The 11,570-nt window shown below is 47.2% G+C and overlaps 1 protein-coding gene and 1 non-coding gene across 5 annotated transcripts in view; both read right to left on the minus strand.

The window, feature by feature from the left end:
- Nucleotides 1-11,570, minus strand: part of LARGE1 (LARGE xylosyl- and glucuronyltransferase 1) — a 451,673-nt gene that overhangs the window by 292,141 nt on the left and 147,962 nt on the right. The gene's annotated exons all lie outside the window — the stretch shown is intronic.
- Nucleotides 11,100-11,237, minus strand: LOC115941964 (small nucleolar RNA SNORA76). Its single transcript, XR_004076616.1, has one exon. It is a non-coding gene; the product is annotated as a small nucleolar RNA SNORA76 (small nucleolar RNA).

An 11,570-nucleotide genomic window follows, 5' to 3' on the forward strand; every position in this document is an offset into this window, starting at 1 on the left:
CCTACCCTCTGGGCCAGTTCTTTCAGTGGTTCAAACATGCAGACAATGGAAGACCCCTAAGGAACCAGGAAGAGCTATGGCCTGGGAGGGTGACCCCACTCTTCTCGAGATAACCCTAAGGACTCCCAGGGGACCAGGTCTCTTTCCCACTCTGCACCCCTATTTCTTCTCCTCTTCAAAATGAGCAGTGTTACATACAGTATCTGTAATATACTCTAAAAGGCAAGCCTCTCCCTTGTTATTTCAATAATTCATTCCGGAAAGGTAAAACCTTTTGTGCCAAAAAAGCTAACATGGAACCAATTTCCCACAATGTTACATGGGAAGCATTATAATTAAAATTATAAATTAAAATTATAATTAAAACTTCTAATGCACTGCATGTTAAGCCAACTCCCTCCTCCCACTCAAGTCCCTAAAATGTAAGGAAGACATCATAAGCATAGAACACCTATATAGAAGTGACACATTCTCCTGTTAGGATGTGAAATACTTAAAAATGTTGCTTCCTGATCAGGAAACTACTCATGCAACGGTCAGCAAACAGTTGCTGTGCATACAGCACGGTGACCTTTCCTCGTACCAGCAACATCCTGGGCCCACATCCCCATCTTGTTGAGGCTTGGAGGCTTCTAAAAGCTCTATGGAGGATTCTGATTTTCTGCCTATTGTATCTGGTCTATAACTTAATGCTTATTGCAATACATTATTTTGTTAAAAGTATTATATGGGTTTTTGCAATGTAAATATAAACAACCTACGTAAATATCACCCTAAAAGTGTAGCGTTGATATGTACATTCTATGAAGTTTAAGTATTAGAAAAAAACAAGAGGCAGCAGTCTTATCTATAAATCACCAAAAGATGGAAAAACCCCAATGTTCATCTACAGATGAAAGGATAAACAAAACGCACTACACATACATACAGTGGAATTTAAAAAGGAAAATTTAAAAAGAAAATTCTGACACATGCTACAACATAGACAAACCTTAAAGATATTCTGCCAAGTAAAATAAGCCAGTCACAAAAGGACAAATATTGTATGATTGCACATTTATGAGGTACTTAGAATAGAAACATTCACAGAAACAAAGTAGAAGTTACCAGGAGCTGAGGGAGCAGGGAACAGGGAGTTATTGGTTAATGAACACAGAGCTTCTATTTAAGATGATAAAGCACTACCGAAAATGAATGGTGGTGATGGTTACCCAACATCAGGAATGTACTTAATGCCATGGAAGTATACTCTTCAAAGTAGTTACAGTGGTAAGTTTCATTAAACAAACAAGATGCACTCTACTAGGAACTCAACCCAGAAGCAAGAAGTAAGGTGTGGATCTAGTGAATTTTGGAATGGATCTGGATCTGGTGAATTTTGGAATGGGGTTTTCTTCACAGTGGCTTGTTAAATGGCAGGTGGAATTTTAGAAAAGAGCTCTCACTGGTGAGATGTTTTCAAGAAATGTGGACAGGCCAAAACATTTTAGAGAGTGTCTCCACCATTCCATAAACAGACTGCAAATCTAGAGAGATTGCCCATCCTCAGTAATGGCGTCGTAGGGGTGGATCCCTAAGCAGTCTTGTTTCCAGCCACTGTTTGGAAAGACTTCTATCTGCCTAGACACCAGCTACGACCACAACAGCAATGGGCCCTGCAACTTTGCCATGTCCGCCTCTTGTGATCCTTTCTGTAAGATGGTAGCCAGAGCATCTCAAAGGACAGAGGACAGAAACATCATTGATATTTTCATGGTGGCCTGAATCGCTTGGTGCATATTGGCTAATGAATGTAGGGAGGTTACAGTGGGAAACTAACCCTTGTCCAACTCAAGACTTTTTGGCCACTACTATTACCTATAAAATCGGCTAAGATTTTTAAATGACCAAATTGATTTAGGTACATTCACAAAAAGATAAAGTAGGATTAGATAGGTTCCCCCCTCCCACCCCCGCCAGGATTTCGTCCAACTATAAAAGCTTGCACTTAACCTTATCACGGAAATGCCTAGATACAGTCTCTGCATGGCTGGCACCGACTTTGGGACTATCATTACAGAGTAAGAGAAACAGATTAAGTACTTACTGGGCATCTTCTGTGGATGGGTGCATCCACACTATATCCCCAATCCCAGCTACTTCAGTCACCTAAATTATGAGTCCTTGGTGCTATCCTGTTCAGCAAAAGTCACCTCATCCCATAAAGTAGTGCCGGGCGGCTGGGATGACTTTCTCAACAGCCAACAGCTACCTGACGCAGAAAAGGAAGGAACCATACATCCTACCCATTTTTTCAAAATTTTTTTTAACATTTCCTTATGAAATTTTTAAGCACACCGTAAAGGTGAAAGAATTTTACAGTGAACATGTATATCCCCCCCATGTCTACATTCTACACTAATAACTTAACCGTGTTTTATCACATCCACCCATCTATCCACCAGCCCATCTTTTTTCGAAAAATGCATTTCAAAACAGCAAGGTAGTCAACAGCACATTATTCCCTAGGCACTATGGTATGGATAGCATTAACTAAGGTTCAGTAATGTGTATTTTTTTCTTTTCTGAGGAAAAAGGTACCTTATTATAATGTAAAATCTAAACCCCTTTTAAGACACAGAACATTCTGGAGTGATGATGCAATTTACTCACACCCCCTCCCCGTCTCTGCCTACACTCCCCAAAAGCAATCATTTTTCTGATTTATTCCCATTATAAATAGGTACATCTATTAGGAATCATGAAGTATATGCTTTTGGCTAAGCCTTCTTTCATAGTGTAACATTTCTGTGATTCGTTCATGTTGTGCATACCAGCTGTTGGTTTCGTTCTATTGTTCAACGAGTGACAGGTCACTCTATTAATATATTGCCGTTTGTCTGTTTATTATCCATTTTCTTATTGACAAACACCTGGGGTTTTTTGGCAAGGATCACAACTGAAACCGAAGGGTCAGAGGATAGATGTTTAGCTTTAGAAGAAATTACCAGACCCCTTTTCAAAGTGGATGAACCATTTGATACTCCCACCAAGCTAATGTAGGAGAATTACCTTGTGCCACATCCTTGCCAACATTTGAATGTTGTCAGTCTTTTTAATTTTAGCCATTCTGGTGGGCTTGTGATAGCATCTCGTGTCTTTTCCTGCCTTTCTGCGGGGTCCTCAAACAGTTTTTAGAATTCCATTTTGATTCACTTACAGTGTTGTGCTGTTGTGTTTGTTTATTTGTTTTAGTGTATTTCTTTGTATGGCTTTTTTAATGGTTGCTCTAAATATTCTGTTATACCTGCACGATTTACCAAAGTGTCCGGGGCTGACATACCACCGGTTTAAGTATGGAAACCTTACCTCAGTTTGCATCCCTTTACCTGCTCCTATTTACAATAGGATTTTCTTAGTATTTTCCTCTACATAAATCGAGAGCCACATCAGACATTTTCTAAGCTCCTTTATACCTATTAACTTCTGTCTAACTCCTGGACGCCCACTGCGAAACCGAGTTTCCACCACGCAGACCCAATCCTGGGAGATTGGAAAGGCACGGATGGACATCAGGAGATGGGGCAGCTCTCCTACTGCTTCTACTCTTTTCTGGCAAGCAAAAGCACGGGACATTCGTTTCTTTCCAAGGCGTCTGTAGTTAGATCCCGGAGTCTGGTCTTGAACGTTATGAATATCAAGAAAACATGACGCTGTACTGCTGACCCCAATCCCAGCACACAGGGTGTGGTCTTCAAGGGGCAGTGGTCTCAGCGGCTGCTTAACCACAGTCTCCCTGGTGGTCTGCTTCTGCGTGGTGTGGAGAACTGGTCCTCACAGCTCGGCTTAGAGGCTGTGCCTCTAGCTTCTCCCAGAATTCTGCACCCAGTAATGACCATAGATCCTTTTCTGTTTAAACTAGTGTATTCTCTTGTCTGTAACTGAACTCTAATAGATAGAGTCCCATGGCTAATTACTGGCAGAGCTGGGATCAAAACCCTGATCTCTGTCCTTTCTTCTAGAGTGTGCTGCCAGAGTCTCTCTCTGGCGCTGTGTTCTTCAAAGAAAAAAGAGTTGAAAGTCCCGTATTCTATTTTGAGAACATGCCCTGGGAAGGAAATGTTTGTATTGCTTTCTCGTCGCCTCCTTTGCCCACTTTCCTATGCGTGCAGTCACCTCCACCGGGGTTGGTTAGACCGCTTGCTCAGGAACCAGACACCATGGGCACTTTCTGGGCTGCATAATGGTGACAATGAGGAGCGCATTTTTCTGCTGCGGCACAGCTACTTGCTACTGGAGCTGAATTAATCAAGATGTTTCCTAAAGGATTAAATTCACTCCAGTAAACAGAGAGAGGTGTAGTCCTGCGATGACTTCTCACATTTACCTGCATGTGGACAAACTCCAGACTTGGAGCTCAAAGATCTAAAAATTTCAGCTCAGCCACATCCTAACATATGCTGTTTATCAACCCCCTTTTTTTCTTTTTAAAGATTTTATTTATTTATTTGACAGAGAGAGACACAGCGAGAGCAGGAACACAAGCAGGGAGAGTGGGAGAGGGAGAAGCAGGCTTCCCATGGAGCAGGGAGCCCGATGCAGGGCTCGATCCCAGAACCCTGGGATCATGACCTGAGCCCAAGGCAGATGCCTAATGCCTGAGCCACCCGGGCGCCCCGTTTATCAAACCTTTTCGAGCTGCCATTGCTCCAGCATAGCTGGCTTCCTTGCTGTGATCCACATATATTTGGTCTTTGTCCCCAGTTCCTGGCACACAGCTCCAAAAATCCCTTGGACTCTCTTATCATCCCAGTGTCCTGTTTATGCTAATGAGATGACTGGTGCCTGGGGACCCCTAGGTAGCTTCAGGATGGGTACTGGTCACCAGAAAGAACGAGGCACAATTAGAGGGTTGGCACTTTCAGCCCCAGCCCATGCCCAACCTCCAGGGAAGGAAGAGGGGCTGGAGATAGAATTAAGCCCCAATGGTCAATGATTTCACCAATCATGCCTATGTGATGAAGCCTCCATAAAACCCCCTAAATGACAAGGTTAAGACACCTTCCAGGTTGATGAACACATCAAGGTCCTGGGAAGGCAGCATGCCAGGGAAGGGCACATGCATAACCTCTGCCCCCTCTGTACCCTGCCTTATGCATCTCTTCCATTTGGGCTCTTTCAAAATAAAACCGCAATAGTAAGTAAAGCACTTTGCTGAGTTCCAGAGGGGGTTGTGGGAGCCACCGAATTTATAGCTGGTTGGTCAAAAGTATAGGTAGCAACCTGGGTCTTGTGACTAGAGTATGAAGTAGGAACAGTCTTATGGGGTAGAGCCCTTCACCTGTGGGATCTGTACTAACTCTGGATAGTTAGTGTCAAAATGGAATTGTAGGATATCCAGTTGTTGTCTGGAGATGGACAACTGGTGGGAAAAAACTCTTAAGCATTTGGGGTCAGAAGTGTTGTAGAAAAGTACTGACTTCCTACTCCTCAAATAAGACAAACACATTCCTGCCACAGGACCTTTGCACTTGGAATTCCCTCTGGTTCAAATCTGTATCCTTTCGATATCTGTATAGTGTATACCTTCACCTCACTCTAGCATCTACTCAAAAAGCCTTCCCTAACACCCAGCATACCCTGACTTACTTTTTCTTATAGCACTTAAGTGATTCAATCTTGCAGATCTATTCCTTGGCTATTCCCCTGGAAAATTTTCCACTTCAGTATTCCCGGTGCCTATAATAGTGGCTGGCACATAGTAGGAGCTCAATAAATAGTTGGGGAGTGAATGAATGCCTGTTTGCATGTTTAATGGGGACCCAACGTCCTCAGCTATAAAATAGGTCATGGGGTTGACCTTGGACAACTGTCATAAATACTAACAGACCAGTTATGTGAAAAGCCATGACCGTGAAAACATGTGCCCAGCCTGTGGTGATCATTCAAAAAAAAAAAAAAAATGTATCGAGTCTAAGACCAAGTGGTTTTCACATTCTAACATCTTTGACATCAAGAAGCTTCCAGCAGGAACAGGACCACAGGGCAGTGGTAACGTGACTGCCCCGACTAGCACGTCTACAGAACTTGCAGAACGGATGTCTGTGGCTTCAGTAGAAATCCTGGAGAGCGAGGAAGAGGGCAGTCTTTCAACCCTATGAACCAAATGTTTGTGGGAAGAGGCAGGAGGAGGTGGAGGATCAGATGTGTGCTTGCAACATTCCTGAAAGAGAAGCCAGGAGGATGATAGTTCCACAGAGCGGCAAAGTGGGCTCAAGTGCTCACAAAGGTGAGGAAGAGGATACAATGTAGCAAGACAGAGATGGCAAGGACAAGAGCTGAGAAAGCATTCTGAAGAGCCAGACTCAATGTAAAGAAGCTTTAGGAATACCAGAATCAACATATTTGCCAATACACTTTGCTTTATATGTAAGCAGAGCAGTAAAATATGATAAAAATCCATCTAATTAGGTCTAAAAGGGCCCTTTCAATAAGTACAGAAGAAAGATTTAGCAGGATAAGAAAGCCTTGTGTCGCAGTTTAAAAGCCTTTTTTAATTTCTTGGCTTTATATAAAGTAACAGTGCATCTTACAATTGGCAGCATCTAGGTTTAGATGAAACAGAATTCGCTTGGGAAAAAAAACTGGGAAACAAGACTCCAAAGCACCCCGACCCCAAATATTTCTCTGTTGGTTTATCCCTTGACTTATTGTCTCTGTATTTAATCCCCAAGTCTGTTGTCAGGCCTGATTTACATTGCAGGTTCCCCTGGGGGAAAGCAATAAATCTGTGTGTTTCTCAAGGACAGTGGTTCTCGAAGGGTTGTCCCAGGACCAGGAGCATCAGCATCATCTGGGAACTTGGTAGAAATGCACCACTCTAAGCCCCCACACCCCCACCAAAGACCTACTAAATCAGAGACGAGGTACAGGGTTGTTATAATACACCCTCCAGCTGATTCTGATTCATACTAGAGTTTGAAAAGCACTGCTCTAAGAAAAACTCCCAGCGCCATCAGCTTGAGCACTCAAACTTAACTACTCATGCAAGTTGAACTAAAATGTCCTAGGAATTCATGGTGCACCAGGCACTGTGCTGGGAGCTGAATGTGCCTCACATTCTAAAGAAGTACACGTGCCAATGACTAAGTAAAACAGAAAACAGAACGAGAGGACGGCTGACAGAGGTGCTAATGCCATGCTCTGTTCAGGAGATGGAGGAGAAATTCTGATTCAAGAGTCCTGGTGGGCTTCTCGGAGGAGGTGGCCATGGAGTGGACTCTTCTAGGGGAAGAAGGTTTTAGATGGGTTTTCTATGACAGAGGAGAATGACCCGCACCCCAAGGAACCAGGAGAAGAAAAGGGCACAAAAAGATTCAGAGTCCTGTGAGCGTAAGGGGCCATCCCTCACGCACCCTATAAGAATCCCCCCCCCCTTAAGTCCCCACCACGGACGCTGCTTGTGGCAAGGACTGCCCCGTTGCCACCCCAGGTCCATTGTCCCTTTCCTGCTTAGGAACAGAACCCTGCTTACATTCAGGGAGGCAAAGCAGCCAGGGACAACACTATCTATCATGGCCTCTATAGCAGCTCAGCATGGCTATGGGACTTCAGGAAGGCCACTTACAGGCAGTTTGCCGGTGGCAATGTGTGCCCGTTCTGGCAGCCTCCCCCGTTTCTTCTTGGCTGCCGGCCTACACTGAAGACATTGACGCTCTAGCGCCATATTGGATGCTGAGCTATGGGGCCTATCGCTGAGGATGGCAAAGCCGAAATAGAGTATTCTGTGAATGACACCCTTAAACTACTAAACTAACCTACTGCCAACATCCCGACTGCTTGGATGTGGGGGAGAGAAATCAACTTCCCTCTGGTTTAAGCCACCATTACTGGGGACTGCTGTCACATGCCATGGCACCTCACTGTCCCTGACTCACCACGATTTCTACCGGCCTCCTCTTAATCTGCGGCACTACAGGGTCCTTCTCCTCCTTCACTGAACACCTCTGCCCCAAGCCCCCATTTTCCTCTCCATCTGCTGCCATTCTTCTGGAGAACATTATCACAGAGCCATCGGACCTTTTAGCCTGACAGCGTGGGGTGGGGCTCATTTCCAAGCATCCTCACCCCCATATCCACCCCCGGCCCCAGACCTGCAGCCCCCTCCACACCCTCCCCCCGCAGTGCAGTCCAGGTACCCAGCACATGAGAGTCATCAGGGAGCCAGTCAGAGGAGCAGACTCTCAGGCCCACCCCAGGCTTGCGGACCAGGAGATGCGTATGCCCAGTACAGCTGGGGACACACTACGGTCAACCTCCTCCTCCTCGCCTCCAGCTGCTCACCTCCGGACCACAGAGTGGGAAATCCATCCTCCAGCTACATCCTCCTGTCCTTCCAGGTCTCACCCAGTCATCCCTTCCGACAACTTTAAAAGCAACCCATACTACCCTAATTGCTTGCTACGCACTCTTCCCTGAACAAAATAATTACTTTCACACTTCCCTGCTTTTGTTTTCATTATTCCCTCTGCCTGGAATGCCCTTCAAAATCCCAGAAAACCCGCGGATCTCCCACTTGCCTTTGAGTGCACACACCCAGCACAGATGCCACCTCCAGACCATGAGCATTTTGGGGAGAAGGAACTGGACTGGGCCTTCTCGGTCAGCTCTGGAGCCATGTCACTACTAGAGTGTGACCTTGAACATGGAAGGCAACCTCTCTCTGCCTCAGTTTCTTCACCTGTAAAACTCAGATGATAGGACCCACGTTTCACAAGGTAGTTCCAAGAAGCCAAATTAAAGCACCTGGAACAATGCTTGGCACATAGTAACCATTTAATAAACGCTAGACACTGATCCTTCACACCAAGACCGAGCGCGGGAGCGGACACACAGTGGGTGCTCCATATACATTTACAGACTCTAGCTTGCAGTTTCTGGATTGGCTTCTGTGCCTTAATTCTTCCTGGGCGCATGAGTCCACCCCACCCACTCTTCTCCCCAGCCCAGCGAAAAGCCGGAATCCAGCCCCCAACAGGAACATTATTTAGATGGAAGAACATTTTCCGCAGCCGTCCCAGTCCTCAGAGCCTCGCCAAGAAATAGAAAAGAAAAGCAATATAAATGTTAATAGGAAATTGTCTATTCGCTTTTACGGAAGCTAACCTACTGCAGCCCAACAAAGAGAGAATTAGACAGCTGAAGGGACAGGAAAACATGGAACCTTGACACGCTGAAGCCCAGGGGACTGCAGTTCCCAAGAGGAAACGCATTCCAGGCCGATGAGGCTGTGTGGAAATCAGGACAGAGGGCTTCTGCTTTGGAGGTCTCCACGGCGGGCAGCCTGGTTCCTGCCCTGGCCCCCGATTTCTGGGCATCCACCATCCTGTGCCTATGAAGTGCGGCCACTGGTCCGCATGGTATGGATAGCAAGGCAAGGACAGTGCAGTCTCTGTTCCCAAGGACTACTGGGGCGGGCAGACAAATAAACCTGATCAGACAGTGCGGAAGGGCACAGGCTCAAAGGTGCCAGGCAGGCAGGAGAAGCACGTTACCAGATCAACGGGGCAGGAGATGGAGGAGGTCTTCTCAGAGAGAAGACCCGGGGACTGCGCTCTGGAGGGTAACTAGGGATCAGCCCCATAAAAGCAGCAGGAAAAGGTGTCCCAGGCAGCGAGAACACTAGGTACAGAAAGACCAGGGAACTGCACTGGGTTAAGCTAAATAACGATCGCCCAAAGATGCCCAAGGCTAATTCCGAGGCTGCCGTGAATGTTACAGTATGAGGCCAAAGAGACTCTGCAGGTATGATTAAAGATTTTGAGACGGGGCAATTATCCTGGGTGATCTGGGCGGGCCCAACGCAATCACAAGATCTTTAAGACACATGCAGGAGCTGTTGGCATCAGAGGATGAGTCACTTGGACACGGAGGCAGAGATTGGAGTGGTAACACTTCACAGACGGAGGAACGGGTCACAAGCCAAGGAATGCAGGCAACCACTTGAAGCTGAGCAAAAGCAAAGAAACGGATTGTCCCCTCAGAGCCCCCCGAAGGAACCGGCCCTGTGACACCCTGACTTCAGCCCAAAGGGACGGATGTTGGACTTCTGACCTCCAGGAGTAGGAAAGAATGCCTCTGCGTTGTTTGAAACTGCGGAGTGCGTGGTAATTCTTTATAGGAGCAATGGAAAATTAACACACATATGCTGTCTGAGGGGCATCTTCAGGAATGCTAAGGAAAAGTCACAAAAAAATGAAACTGAGGAAGGGGGCAGCCAGGGGCCAAACCATGAACGGATTTGTGCACCAGGCTGAGTTTCCATTTTACCCTCAGTGTGGAGCTGCTGCTAAGGGATATTAAGCAGAGGGATGATATAATAAGATTGCCCATGTGAAAGCACTGAAACGTCACATTTTTAGATCTTAAATCTCAGGAATTGCCACACGTCTAATTCTCCATTTTATTGACTCATTTCTTTTTATCATGGACTGGAATGACTTTATGAAAAGGAGGAATAACCTACTGGAATACGGAACTCTGTTGCCAGCCCCCCCCCCCCCAGTGCCATTCTACGGTTTTGGAAGATGCACACCTGCACAGGTAGGGCTACACTCAGGTAGGAGCCTGCAGGTGCAGAAAGCTGGACAGCACCGGGGATTGAGAGTGTCCCCTCCAAAATCCTGGATGGAGGACTGCCCTATGCCTAAAAAAGATCCCATTCAGATGCTCCCTCCCCCCCACCCCTGCGCCTGGCCTCCAGGAAGGGGAAAGGCAACCTAGGGTGTATTGAATGCTCACTCGGGGCCAAAAGCTTTGTGAACATTCCCTTCACGGCTGAGTCTCCAGTGACTGAGTCCCACTCCTTGGGCACCACTGTCGCAAGGCACAGGGCCCATCAGAGAATGCCAGGCAGAGGAGAAGAGGAGATATTCCATCTCCCCGTGCGTGCCCCCCCCCCCCAAATCTCCGCAAGTCTCTGCCTGCACACGGAAAGGCTTTAAATGTAAAATTCCAGCCAGCCTCCAGGCTCCGTGCCCTTCCCCCCTCACCCAGTGCGTGTATCACACCCTCCGCCCACGTCCACCTCTTCAGGGCCTCTGACAGCTGCGCCTTTTGCCCAATGTCACTCGCTGCCAAAGGGATTGCTTAGGTGGCCTCTAAGCAGCCCTGGATCTGAACAAGCTGGGTTTGCTCTGGCACTGCCACGAGCCCCCGGAGGCCATGGGCCAGGCCCTGCGGAGGTTCCAAGGCAGTGCTTCGGCTGCCACCGAAGCAGGGGAGCCACCCCCCCCACCCCACCCCACCCCCACCCCCCGCAGAAGGGTGCTCGCTCCGCAGACAGCAGAACTTATTTCAAAAAATCCCTAACCCTCTGCGGGCTTCAGTTACAACAGTGTTTCGCCGCGGGGACATCCCACAAATTCAAAGCCGCGCACTCTCTCCGCCGCCAGAGAGGGCGCTCTGGGTGGTGTTGAAACCCCCGCGGAGGGCGGCCCAGGGGTGGGGGGGTGGGGGAGGGCACGTGCGGGCGGAGTTTTCAATCCGGAGCTATTTTCGCAGGGCTGGGAACCGCTCTCACAGGCTCCACG

The sequence above is a fragment of the Leptonychotes weddellii genome, chromosome 5, assembly GCF_054177405.1.
Source record: "Leptonychotes weddellii isolate Sample4059 chromosome 5, ASM5417740v2, whole genome shotgun sequence".
NCBI lineage: Eukaryota > Metazoa > Chordata > Mammalia > Carnivora > Phocidae > Leptonychotes > Leptonychotes weddellii.